The sequence below is a fragment of the Thalia democratica genome, unplaced genomic scaffold (genome assembly GCF_965202585.1).
Source record: "Thalia democratica unplaced genomic scaffold, ktThaDemo2.hap1.1 HAP1_SCAFFOLD_946, whole genome shotgun sequence".
Taxonomy (NCBI): Eukaryota; Metazoa; Chordata; class Thaliacea; order Salpida; family Salpidae; genus Thalia; species Thalia democratica.
The window spans coordinates 26,539-40,754 of NW_028139888.1; the positions used below are offsets into that span (position 1 = coordinate 26,539).

Genomic DNA, 14,216 nt, shown 5'->3' on the forward strand with positions numbered 1-14,216 from the left:
AATATATCAAAATTTAAATTTGTTCGTTGTGAGTCTGTTAAATCGTTTTTATAAACGGCTGCAAAACATTTTAAAAAAGTTATGCCATATAGTAATATTATGAAAGTGTAAAAATATATTAACACTAGATTTCTAATACATCTTTGTCTAATATAAAAAATTTAACAAATGTTATTAATATATTTGTATAGTTAACTTCTTTTATTTTATTCATGTTAGTAAACGTTCTGTTAGTTTAGAAAGTTGCTTGAAGTAAGTATGCTAAATTATAGTGTCAATGAAGATTTCAAAGCTAGTCTAAACGTAAAACTTCTAGTTTATGAATTCTGTCGTTATTTCTATGATAAATACCGATTAAGTGTTTAATTTTGCGTGTATCTTTAAAATAATTGAATATATGTCAATAACTGTAACAAGATTTTTATTACCTGTGTGGGAATTGGCGGAGTGACGTTGCAGCTGCTGTCAAGATTTGAAATGTCACCAGGGGCGAACTGACCTGAAATAAAAATAAAACCTAAGTCAGATTTAGAATAAAAAAAAATTAATACTGCCTTTTGTTAAACTAGTTAGCGATAGTTCTGAATTATAAGTTAATCGTCGACAAACTTTTATTACAGTTCTTCCTCACTTATCCGGTTCCTCACTTACCTTTTAGTCGAGAAGTAGATTTGATCAATGCTTTATTATAATACATGTCTTACTTGATTTCAATAACTAGGCAAGCAGTTTATATTAACGTTATAATTGTATAGAAAAAACACTTGATTGTTTAATTTATTTTTGTGCTATGCAATATAAGAACGATATATAGAATAACAAACTGAGGGCTGCTCCGAACACTTAATTATTAATTCCGATAAAACCTGGGTTGTATTCAAAAGTTTTGCAATTGCATACCTTAACATTAGTACAGAATCAGCCGAATGAAACAGAAAACAAAATCTACACCAGAAAGTTTATCCGATTCCGTGAGCTATATGCTAAGAAACTTGAAAGTTATGTCAAGCAAACCTTTATTCTTTCTTTTAAAAAAGGTTTCGATATTAGTTATACTGTTCACGATGTAGTTTGATTTTGTTGAACTAATTTTAAACGTTATAAAGCTTTGTTTCATTTATTTTTGTCTGTTTTGATTATTTTGTTCGTTGAAGAAAATTAAAGTACATCAAACTAGCAGATAATAAAGTGTACATTTTATTATAAGCATTGCTTGATATAAATGAGGTAGATTATCAATAATTTTTTTTTCCTATACAACCAAAAGCTAATCCGGCCTTATTTACGAAAAAAACACGGACGGATAAGTGAGGAAGCACTGTATTGAACTTTATAGGCCTCTAATAGCTTTTTTAAAGACTTTTCGCTTTGTTCTAAAAACCCAAACAATAATAAGTATAGTTTTTAAATAATGTATTGCTGGGTATCTAGAAATTTTCTTGTTACTGTACTAGTTAGTGAAATAAAATTAACTGTATTAAAAAGAAAACTAACAGTCGTCTAAATCTTTTCCAAGCACATAAACTGCCAGCTTAGCGCGATTCGGAGCATCAACTTTTACGTATTTTTTGTAAAAGTTCATGACGTCATCTACGGTAACGTTTCCAAGTAAGAAGCTTGCCTTTCATCTGCAACGTTTTTTAAAGATATTTAACCATACACTAGTTTGAATTAAAAACAGTAAAAAAAATAAGTGTTTTTTAACATTTAAAAAAAGCATGGCAGCGTTTAGAAATATTAATTTACCTACGTACTCGAGCGTTAAGCAATATAAAAAATATTTCTAACTAATAAACTTACATCTGCCGAAGTCATATTGTTTCGCTGTAATTTCTCTCCATAGTAATAGTTTTCCAATCTCAAGTACTTTGGTTTTTCAGTTAGTTTCGTTTTCAGGGCTTCGACCACGTCACTGAAGTCGTTGGCACTCAGGTCTTCCAAGATTTTCTAGAACAAATTAAAATTGTACACTTACTTTTATGTAAAAAAATAACCTGAAACTAAAACTAAAACACTGTGTGATGATAAGTTTGATTAAATAAAAGTTATGACGTCAATGAATACTGACTCCAATTGAGTGAATAAAAGCTTCTATTCTCCCATCAACGAAATCGGGTGACTTTTTTGATTGAATCGAAAATTGGACGTTCATGGAACTTTTCATTTTCTTTGCATTACAACAAACATGATACCCAAGCTGTTCCCTTAAAAATAATGTCAAAGTGTTTAAACTTGAAACTAAAATTAATAATTGCAGCAACAATTAACAATAATCAAGCTGAAATAGATAGGAAGAGCTTTTTTTAAGCAATAAAAAATGTAACACCTTTAAAAGTGTTAGTTTTATTCTGTTTGTTAAACTTGTTAACAAAATATATTTTTGTTCTTTGTAAAGTAAAAATTATTTTAAAGTTACGAAATGATATATTTAGAAATATACTAAGTTTTTACAAAAACATATAAGTTAAGTTTTATGTTTAGGATCTAGTTTATAGTATAAACTTCTTTTAAGACAAATTTTGTTATTATTCTAAAATAAATTTTGTTCTTTTTCTAAAATGTTAGAAAATACAGTTGCAAGAAAACATACAATTAATACTTATTAGGGTAATTGTGAGACATTAACAGCTAACATTTAAAGGTTTGAAATTGTGATTACATACAAAAGAAGGACCATATTTGAACTAGGCGACAATTTGCAAACACAATGCTATATACATAACGGAAAAACATAAAATATATTTTTTTAAGTAAATTACCGAAATTTATTAAAGTAAGAAAATTAGTACATTCTCGAAAAATAATCTAATAAAATAATGAACCTTTTTAACACCGTAGTAAGTTTTACTTTAATATTAAATAATCTAATACTTTTGCTATATTTTCTTACTTCATGTGTCATTTTACATTATTGTATTATATCATAGGATTTAACCTTTTGACTAATTTTGCTATTCAATGTTTTTTTTTATATTTAACAAATAAAACTTAAAACAATTAATTTAAATCTTTTTATGTTATTTACTAACATCAGTATCATTATTAAAAACAAAATAAATACTGATTGTTTAAGTTAAACTATTTAAGTTATTTTATTACTTTGTAGCTTCAAGTTAATTGTTTAAACTTATACACTATTAGATTATAAAGTATTTTTAATTTAATTTTTTATGTTGAAACAATTGCCATTTACTTTTGTTTTTAAATGAACGTTTTTTTGTATAATATATGTAAGTTTTCCTAAACTTTAACAGATTTCTTTACTAGCATTTATCTTTTTTCGAATATAACTTGTTTACTAGTAAAAAGCGTATAAATGATATATTCAAATAAGTCGAAATTGTTATGTTATACTTTAGTCATTTTTACTTAGTTTCTTATTTTTGGTTAAGACCTCTTCGGATACGAAAGCAAAAAAAAAATTACTGATACATTTTCATCATGGCAAAACTCAAGTTACATGTAACTGGTATATAGTTAAAAACTAGTTCATGAAATCTTATTTTTAACGCATAATATGCCATATACAACAAATTTCTTTAATAGTAAATTGAAAAAATAAAAATAAAAAAACTTAGTACGAAGAGTGAGATAGAATGGGCTTTGAATTATTTGAACGAAAAGCTTTGTCATGACATTGATTTCATCACACTGAACATCTATGTTGAGCGTAACTTCGCAAGCTGAAATGTCTCTCACTTGGTGTCTTGTTTTGTACACATAACTTTTACCTTTTATGTTATTTTATATTCATATTTTAAAACAATTGCAGTCATATGTTTTCTTATGAAATTTAAATTGTTTAAAATTAGTATATCATTTAAAAAAAAGTTATTAACTAAATAAAAAAACATTAATTAAAATCTGCAGCAAAATAAAACGAAACTTTTTTATTATCTTTAGAAGAATTGAGTGTTAATAAGTATTGAAAGGACAAGCTTTTATTGAAAAACTTATCTACTTTTTCTTCTTTAAACAGATAAACTTTAGGGAGAAAGTTAACGTCAGTTTCATGCTAATATGCAAACATGTACGTAATCTTGATAGTTAGGTTAAGTTGATGGAAGTTTAAAAAAAATAACTTTCTTTTGTCCCACCATAGATTTTTAAAAACCTTAAAACCAATAAAACTGTTAACTTGTATCAATCGTTTTGAATTTATAAACAAATATAAGTTCATTTTAAATTTAAGAATCTACAACGTTTTGAAACTTTTTAAAGATAACTAATCTAACTTCAAATATTTTTGAGACTAAACTTTCTTTTTTTCAAAGAGAACATAAAAAAAATGCAATATGGAAAATATTCTGATGTTTAATGAATAAGCTAAACTGATAGTTAAAGCTAGTAGTAAAATTTTTTTCTTCCTTGAAATATTAAAAAGACGACATTGCCTAAAAACGTTAGGTTTTGATATGAATGATTCATCAATGGTGGGAAACTGTTTAATATTAAAGTAATTTTTTCTGACACACATTTAAAACAGATTTTAAAAAAATTTAGAAACCATTTTAAAAACACCATTTTTATTTAAAATACAAACCTTTACCGATGACAACTTCTTGAATTTGATTTGAATTTTCACTAGCACAGCTGTTTCTTTTTTCTTTGAAAGTTTCTTCAACCAATTCACTGATAGACAATGCATCTATTGAAATATTTTCAGTAAAAAAGGCTCAAATAAACATTATGCTGAAAACACTACTAACGAAATGTTTAAACTGTTTTTATTACAACAACTTTTTTATTTTTTTATTTTGCACAAACCTTGAGCAGTTAAATTTCCCATCAACAACGATTCAATAGACATATCCGAAAAATACTGGTTATCGATAAACGCTTGCAGCTTTTCAGCAGTAACACTCTCAAGGGAATCTATAAGCTCCTGGTTCATCCAGCATTTATTAAATTGCAATGCATTGCTATAGAAACCAGACATTTCGTATGGCTGTTTTGCTTTGAAGTTTGTCAAGCATCTTTTTTCCTGAATTAAATACGTTTTATACTATAAACTTAATGTCTTAACATACGGCTAGTGCGTAAAGTTTTATGTTGAAGTTTTTGATTGAAAATACGTTATTTTCTCTGCACATTTAGTTTTAACGCTAAGTGTTCAATAAGAAAGTAAAAAAAAAATAGCGAATAGTATTATAACTATTCAAAAAAAAAAAAACAATGTTTTTTACTTACTTGTTCTTTCATTATCTGAAAACGATTTGCATCAACCTCAAATTTAACAATTTTACTGAGAAGTTTTTTCAATAGAATGTTTTGTTTTTCGTTATATCCATAAACTTCAATCTAAAATTAAAAATAACTAAAACTCTTCAGAATTTTTGCTATTAGATTTTATAGAAAATGAAACATCTTTTAAAAATTTACATATTAAGGAGATATAAAACACTTTTAACTTTTTTAAATACTAAAACAAACATTGATTCCTTGATGAGTGGCATATAGAATATAATATAGTCCAGCACATTGAGCATTGTATGCAGACTCTTTCAGCGAATCATTCAGCAAATCTAAGAATGTTTAATAAATGTATATATTTTTTATTTTTTTTATTTGTAAACAATTTTAATTCAGGTAGCCAAAAGTGGTTAAGAATATATAAAGTTAAACTTATTAAAGAAAAAATATCTTTGGTGTTTAAATTAATTCCAAAATTGTTTACTTTTAAATCAAGCTTTTAATTGTTTTTACTAATGTATAAAATGAAAACTCGCATACAAATCTCAAATGGATAAAATGCTAACCAACAAAGATATCATTCATCTCACTATGTTCTGGGTTGTTGTAGCACACAGGTGACGCAATGACAAACTGCAAATCACATTTGGGCAAATTAAACGTCGTGTCTTGCTTAAACCAAACTCTGGAAATATCCGTTTTCTGTGATAGAGTCAAAATGATTTAGACACGTAACCTTCAACCTTATCAAAAGCTGTGCAAAGCAGATTAGTACAGCAAAAAGAATACAATCTCGACCATGGGTCAGCGAACGCAAACGTTTTTGTTTTGAAAAAATCAACGAAATAAACTTTTAACTGTAACACCACATTTAATAATGATCAATGAAAAGGTTAGAAGAAGTCTACTGAGCCGAAGCCTGGACTTTCGTATGCCGTGAGACAAGCTCAAGTTGAAATAAGGTTTTCATCACACAAATTCGCACCAATCGGATTTTGAGACCACAAGCGTTCGGTAGACTGAGTTCGGTTTCTCAGTCTACTAAAGGCTTGTGGTCTGGTGATCGAATCGGTGTGATCAAACTTTATGACAGCATTTAAAATTAGTAGAACAATACGTTTGTATGTAAAGTTAATTTATTTATGCCCTAATTTATGAGTACTAACGCTTTAATATTGCATATTTTTTACAGTTTTAGTTTAAACTAGATCTTTTATAGATTCATAAAATTACTTTAATTAGTTACAGCCCATAAATATTTTATTTTGTACAATGCGATCCGCCCGCGATCATTCTATTTAAGGAAAAAATGCATATTCATTTAAAAGGCTGACAATCCCTGAGCTAGACTATATGAGGTTTAGTATTTTTTCAAGTTAATTTTTGTGCCTTTTGTGTCTAAACTTTTTAATTATACTATAAACACTTTTTTTTTTATTACAAAGCAATGCAGGCGTTATACAAATATTTTTTTAATTTTACTAAATTTATGTTCAGAATAGAGTAAATTCAGAATAGAATACGTGAATACCACTAGTTTTTATTTTGAGTGTTTAAATTAATTAGCGCAGAAACGAACAGACTCAAAACTACTGTCCAGGTTCATTTGTTTTAAGGCAGTCAAAGCCACTCAAAGTCTCTCTAATAAAATGCAATTAGAGTCAAGTATTACAAAAAAACATGAATACTTAAATTAGTAATTTCAAATAAACAGCTTAAAGTTTTAAATGAAAACATAGTTAAAAGTAAAAGTAGTTTAAATATTAAAAATCTGCATTTAATATCTAAAAATAAGACAAGCCCTTTGTAGAGTATGCTATTTGTAATTCTAGGTTAAAACCTTAAACAAACGCTATTTTTTTATATAAATACAATCATTTTAACATAAAACAGTCTCAAAAATTGATTGTGTTCTAATACAAACAAATCTGACAATAAACAAAAACTAAATACAACAAGAACAACTAACTTTGATCAAATATGGATGTTCATTGAGTTCAAAATTTTCAGGAGGAGACTTCAACCGGAAGTCGGTAGCGATGAATTGGTTCGGCAGAGGAAGATGATGATCTTGGTGTCTAGGTGCATCACTCAGCTTTCTAATGAAATCTTCCGACAGTTTAGTGACATTGTACTTGCACTTATACCACTTTTCAATTGTATTGCAACTTCCTTCAAACTTCTTAGCACTTACTGTTATTCTGTATATTTTGTAGATTTCATTTGCATTACGTAATGAACATTTTTTTTAGTAACATTAAAAGTAATAACAAATTGATTTTATTATATTTTTCCTTAAGACCTTGTCCATTTGACCAATTATCTTTACCCATAAAGAGTAGTGAAATACATTTATAGCAGCCAAAATTAAACAGATAGAATAAAACCTAATTATTAACTTTTTTAATATCTTTAAACTACTAAAATATTGTTTTTATTTTATATTAAAACGTTTCATTTTTTCTAAATACTAACTTAAAGAACAGAATTTGATAATTACATTCATAAAAAGTAGTTCGTTTTATAACAAAAAGTTTATAGTCATTATTATTAATTTTAAACGACAAGTTTTTCAAACTAAAACAAACTACAGCACCTCTGTGACTTAGTTTGACAAATGGCAATCCGAAATCCTCTTAATTCAAAAATTAAGTTAGAAGCCCTTATAAAGCTCAAAAGTTTATGCCCAATTATTTTAAGACTTTCTTCTTATATAAGAAAACTCTAACTTTTAAAGTTACTAACGGAACTAATTAAAAAAAACTAGTCATTACATTTTTATTCTCTTCAAAAGTTTTGTCTTTAGCTAATTTAGCTTAACTGTAAGCAATAAAACCAAGTAAAAACAAATACTTTGATCTAGAAAATTAAATTATTACTCAAGATAACAAACTTATAATTTTAAATTTTGAAAGCATTAAGTAAGTTAAAGTGTTATAAAAAAGTAAATACCTGAGGTTTTGAGGTACGAGATAAGATAAGAAGTCTTCAATGAGTTTGTCATCAAACTTAGTAATAAGCACTGGTGCAGTCAGCACTTCACTTACTGGATAGTTGCGTAAGTTTATTGCAACATTCTTAACTACGTCTATCGGATTATATTTTTCTGTATATATTTTTCAATAATTTCATAAAATAAATTTTTTGAAAAAAAAAAAACGGTATCTTACTAATGAAAACTATCTAAAATACAAACTTAAAATTATTATATATAAAGCAAGTGTTAAAAATATAGATTTTGAAATTATTTTTTAAGAATTATAAAGCAATCCATACTTGTTACAAATAACTAGTTACAAATACCTTGAAATCTAAACCACATGTCTTTAATATCTTTTTGTTCCAAAATATTTTTTCATCAGGTTTTGTCGCACGTAGCATATTTATATATTGGAAAACAACATTCACAATTTCATCAACATGTTCTAAATTTTTGTACATATATGATAATTTTAAATATTTTACATTAATACGGTATATATATTTCAATAATTTAATCAAAATAGGTAAGTTGTTTTATTAAAATCCTTTATCAATATTTAAATATGCATACAATGTTTTACAATTAATAATTAATAGATATAAATGAAGCGAAAATTTATTTGCATAATACATCGTGTAAAAATAGTTATTGTTTAATACACTTTTAACCATCAATATAAAAACTTTAACATGGATATTTCTTAATATAAAACTTTCATTCAATTTAGTTGTTGAAGCTTATAGTTTTGTACTCTTTTGTTTCATTTATATTCTTTTAAAGCTGTAGTTTCTCTTTAGTTGTAGTTTCACTAAGTTACTGACATATATATATACACAAAAGTAAACAAAGCTTACCAATTCTTCTTCGGTAAGATCGCAGCAAATTCCAAAAAACCGAAACCGTCGTAATACTAATCGTATGCACTTAAGCTGTTGACAAAACCTAAATTTTTTCAACGACAAAAACAGCGACCCTTTTCCTTTGTGCCCGATCAAATAGCAAACATACTCATTAGGCTGAAAGATTATGTGTATTGATTTGTTTGCCGACGTTGACAAATTTTAACCAAAAATAAAAAGAAACCCACTTTAGTTTTGTAGTTCTCAGTGTAATCCGGCACCGGAAACTGGAAATACAAAGATCTTGTGTCTTGCACGGGAACGAGGTCGATGCGAATCTTCAGGTGCTCTTCGAGATACGGTCCTTCGGTGTAGCGAGGAACTTCGACTTCTTTGTTCGCGATCCCACCGAACATGCCGACCACCATGCTTTCCAGCTCTTCCACCGGCTGCCTGCCGAGCACACATAGCGCCATCACGTTCGAAGAGTAGTACTTGGCGTGAAACTTCAGCAGCTCATCGCGGACGTCGATTCCTTTCCTGAGCGGACCTTCCATGAGAGTGTCACGGTTTCCTGATTAACCAGTTGCAAACTGTTTTAATATGCTTTAAATAAAACTTACACTAATTTTAGTTTTAAACGCACTTACCGGTGGCGAACTTGGAGTAGTCGTGGTTTTGATTGCACGTCGCCGCATCGACCATGGGGTTCCCTGCTGCTGTCGCTCATCATGTTTTTTTCGTTTTCCGAATTGACGGCCTCGATCTCCCTTGAGGTCGAGTCCTCGTCGAAGGTCGGCGATATGAAGAACTGCGCAAACCTGATTAATTTGTTTTAAGGTTGTAAAACTTGTTCGAGTTTAAAGAATAAAAATAGAGAAGACTTTTATTTTTTCACTAACTGGTCCAATATCTCTTCAAGCTTGTCGTATTTGATATTGAAATGATAGTTTGTGTGGTCTCCTGCCGTATAAGCGTTGCTATATCCACCATTTTGTCCAGCAAACTGTTTAAAAGCATATAACTATGAACATAATAAACTTTTCCAAATCTTCAAGTTATATTTCTTCAAAGCAAAATCAAATAACGATTGAATTAAAGTATTGTTATAATAATACTCTTTAGAACTTTTACTATAACACTTTGTTTTTCAATTGACTTCTAAAAATATTTACTTAGGTTTTCATTAATAGTGACTATTTATATACTTAACATAGATTGTAATATTATTATAAAATATAAAACAGTTCTTCAGGTACGTTTTTAATTTAATTTTACATTTAATATTAATATAATATTGAAATTTGTAAGCATCTAGTAACAACATAGATTATCTTTTCACTTTTAAAGGAACGAACTATTAACTAACTGCTGATACAATGTTGTAAAATTAAACTGCACAACAAAAACCTTGTCAAATTTTCCTTCTTCTGGATATTTCTCACTTCCTAAAAACAGCATGTGTTCACAAAAATGAGCCAATCCCGGTAACTCAACAGGTCCTTTAATGATCCTGTGTTGTTGTTAGAAGTTAAGTTGTACGCGTTGTGCGTATAGAATTTTAAGAAATGCTCTATATTACTGTACACAGTTAAAGTAAGGTGAAAGATTTAAACAATCATATTTTTAAGACAAAAAATTTTTTTAAAAATTTTAATTTAATCAAAAAAATCAGCGCTTTAGTTACTTGTAGGTTATAAAACAATACCAAACAATTCAAGTACCTATTTGTACATCCATTGAAGCAGCAGCCTTTTCCGTGGTCGGGTCACTTACCACCACAACTTTGAGTTTGTTGCCGAGTTGAAAGCCGTGGTAAATACGTTCGTCTGATGGCGACTTGACAATATCGTCGTGGACAGACAAAATGCTGTGGTAACATACATTTAAGTTAATTATTTTGATTCAACAAGAAATAACTGAAGCTTCAATGCTAACCTCGAGTGGTCTGTACTGTTTGTATCAGTAGCAGTCATTTTTACGACACCTTCTTTTGTTAAATCAGATGCCAACGTATTTTCCATTGAAGATATTAGTTAATCAGTTTAAAAGCTTAAAAAAACTGTTCATTTTTAATAACATAAAAAAAAAGGCAAATATTGCAAAAAATTAATGTCTGCTAGACACTTGTCTAAATTAGCCAACACTTTTATAAAACATATTTTTCCATTTTTTAATAATAAACAGTTTTTACTAAACTAAAATATATAAATTTAGTTTAAGCATAGCTGATATTAAATCGAAGGCTAAAAATTTAATAGAAAAGAAAGCACTAACATAATTATGTTAATCAACTAACAAACTTGTCTGACTTTCATGCAAAATTATAAAACTATTCCTCTACAGTAGCAAATTCCAGATTCACCTTTTAAGTATATGGATTTTATAAAACGCACTCAAGTTATTTGTATATTTTATTCAATTAATCAACACATTGATTTGTTTATTTCAAAATCTTTATACTTGTCAAATTAAACTTTGAGGGTGTGTATTTTTATCGTTTCAATCTTTTCCTTTCAACCAAGTTAAAGCCTTTTTAGTTCTAAGCTACTCAAACAATAAATAAAAAATTTCTTACAACTTAGATATTTAAGTTTAAGCTATTAATCCAAGCTAATAAAAACAGTAAAGGTAAATGTCATATTTAATTTGAAAGTTTTAGTTATTATAAATATCTGTAAGCAATTGTATGGATTATTTTTAAAGAAGTAATTAAATCATGGAATCTTTTTATTACGTTTTCGATAAACCATTTCACCACAACAATATCCTATATAATTTTTCTATGTTTCGACTATAAATAGATGCTTATTAAATTCTTAGATTATAAAAGTAGAAAGCATAATTACCAACTTAAACCTTAAACTAAATTACTTAACACTTACCAAAAACTATTTATCATTTAAATTTGATTGAACACAGTTTATATTAGCAATATATTAACTTTTATTGAAAAGTTTCTTTTTAAGTCGTGACAATGTCTATTTTTTTTTTATAAACTAAAATTACAATAGAACTATCAATAACAGAACATTTATTGTGTGAGAGTTTTGTTAGATACAACAATAATTTTTATATTATACGTCAAATGTTGACTAAGCTGTTAAAAACTTTACTGTAAAAGGTTTTAAATTTAGTAAATGGTCAAAAACTAATTAAAAAAAAAATTGAAACCTTCTTTTAATTGTTGTAAAAATTTTCTTTCAAAAAATCTATTTCAATATCTTGCAAATAAAAAAGTTAGTGACATAAAAGATAACAAGATAGTTTTTGAGAAAGTAATAATTTTTTATTGCTTTTATTTCTAAGCTGCTTAATTTAAATTATAGCCTCACTGAGTGGAAAAATTTAAAGTTTGGAAGAGCAAGGAAAAAGTTGTTGGTTTCTAAAAAAAACATTAAGAATTTAGGTAGATTTTTGATCAGGGTAAATAAATGTCTAGATTATATATCATTTAACTGGGCAATAGAAAAACTAAAATTCAATTACTTAAACAGGGTTTCTTTAACTCTAAAAAATACAGCTTTAGCGACTAAAAGCTATACTAAAATTGTTAGATAATCAAAATAAGTATGAGTCCATCAAAAAAAAAAAACAGTTCACCAATATCACATAATATGCAAATTACAAAAACAGTGTTAAATTAAGGCTCAGTTAAAATTAAGGATTAAATACTTAAAACTTAAAGATTTAAAAAATGTCCAATTTAGCAAACAAAGTTGTCCTTATAAGCCTGATTGCCTGGTAACCGTAGATATATTAGAAAATGTGATAAGTAAAGTCCCAAATATTTTAGTTTTTAGGATAATTTTAAATTATAAATGCCAAGATTTTCCAGCAAAAAAATCTAGTGCAAGGTATTCTGTAATTACAACTCCAATGACAACAAAGAGGTGCAAATTTAACAATTTAATGTAAAATATTTAAATTGAAACGTTTTTTACAAAGTTATAAATCATTTTAGAGTTAACTAATACTTTAAGTAAGTTGAAGGGTATTATGCTTTCATATTGCCATATACTCTATTTTCATTAAAAAATATAGATATTAGTTTTAGGTAAAAACAAAACTTGCAATACTCAGGGTTGCCACTCTTTTTTCAAAAATTTTTTCCAGGTTTTCCAAATTTCTTCGAGGTTCTAAAAGTACACATTTTTGGGTCTCTTTAAGTTTTAAATAAGGTTTGAGGTAAAAAACTGTGTTAAATAGTATAAAAACATTGAAAAGAAACTGTAAAGCTACTCTAAACATGTTTTTTAATGAAAATAGTTTTTGATGATTACAATTTCTTTTTATTTATATGGAAATATTTCAAGTCAAATTGAAATTTTACTACTGAACATTGGAAAGTTGTTAAAACATAAGGTATTTACAGTTATTTTTTTAATTTCCCAAATTGCAGGTTTTTCCAGCTTTTTTTTGTCTAAATTGTCAAATTCCAGGTTTTTCCAGGGTTCCAGCTTAAGTGGCAACCCTTAATACTTAATAAAAACCTCATGCATAAAAACTAAAATTCTCAAATTTTTTTTCTTTAGAATAGTTCATGAAAAAAACTTTAAAAGCTTTTACTTAAAGGTTTTTGGCATTTCTTTAAAAATTTCTTTAAAAATGTTAAGGTTGTTATCAAGATAATACTTTTGAAAAAATTCAAAATATTTAACTAATTAAACTTTTTAAACAAAATTGAAAAAACTTAACAATCTATTTTCATTATGATCAAAATAAATTAAGCATTTGACAAATTTAAATAAAAATTAAAGAGATAACTTTTAAAAATTGAAGAAAACTCTTTGTGACTGATAAGTAAAAACTTGTTAAAAGCTATTTTAGACTGTAAAAAAATAATTTATTAAATAAAAAGCTCACGTGTTACATAAAGCTTGTACAAACTGAATTTCTCGGTACCATTCTTGTTTCAAGTGTATCAGAAGTTTTTAAAGTTTAAATAGAACTAGTTTTAGCTGATCTTGAGTTCACAAAATATTAGAAATTCTTTAAAACTTTAGTCAAAATGACTTGTAAGAAATACAGAAAAATAATTATAACACCTTTTTTTTTCATTTTTTTATTTATGGTACATTGTCTTTTTAAAATAACATTACTTATTTAAACAAATAATGTGTCTAACCTTTTATTTTAGTTTAATATTTTTAAAGAGATTTAAAACTTCTTCAAAATAATGCTTGAAAAAATTTATTAAA

The 14,216-nt window shown here is 27.0% G+C and overlaps 1 pseudogene; it reads right to left on the reverse strand.

Moving 5' to 3' along the window:
• Positions 1-1,489: 1,489 nt before the first annotated feature.
• Positions 1,490-10,991, reverse strand: LOC145847472 (insulin-degrading enzyme-like; annotated as a pseudogene).
• Between the last annotated feature and the right edge of the window lie 3,225 nt (positions 10,992-14,216).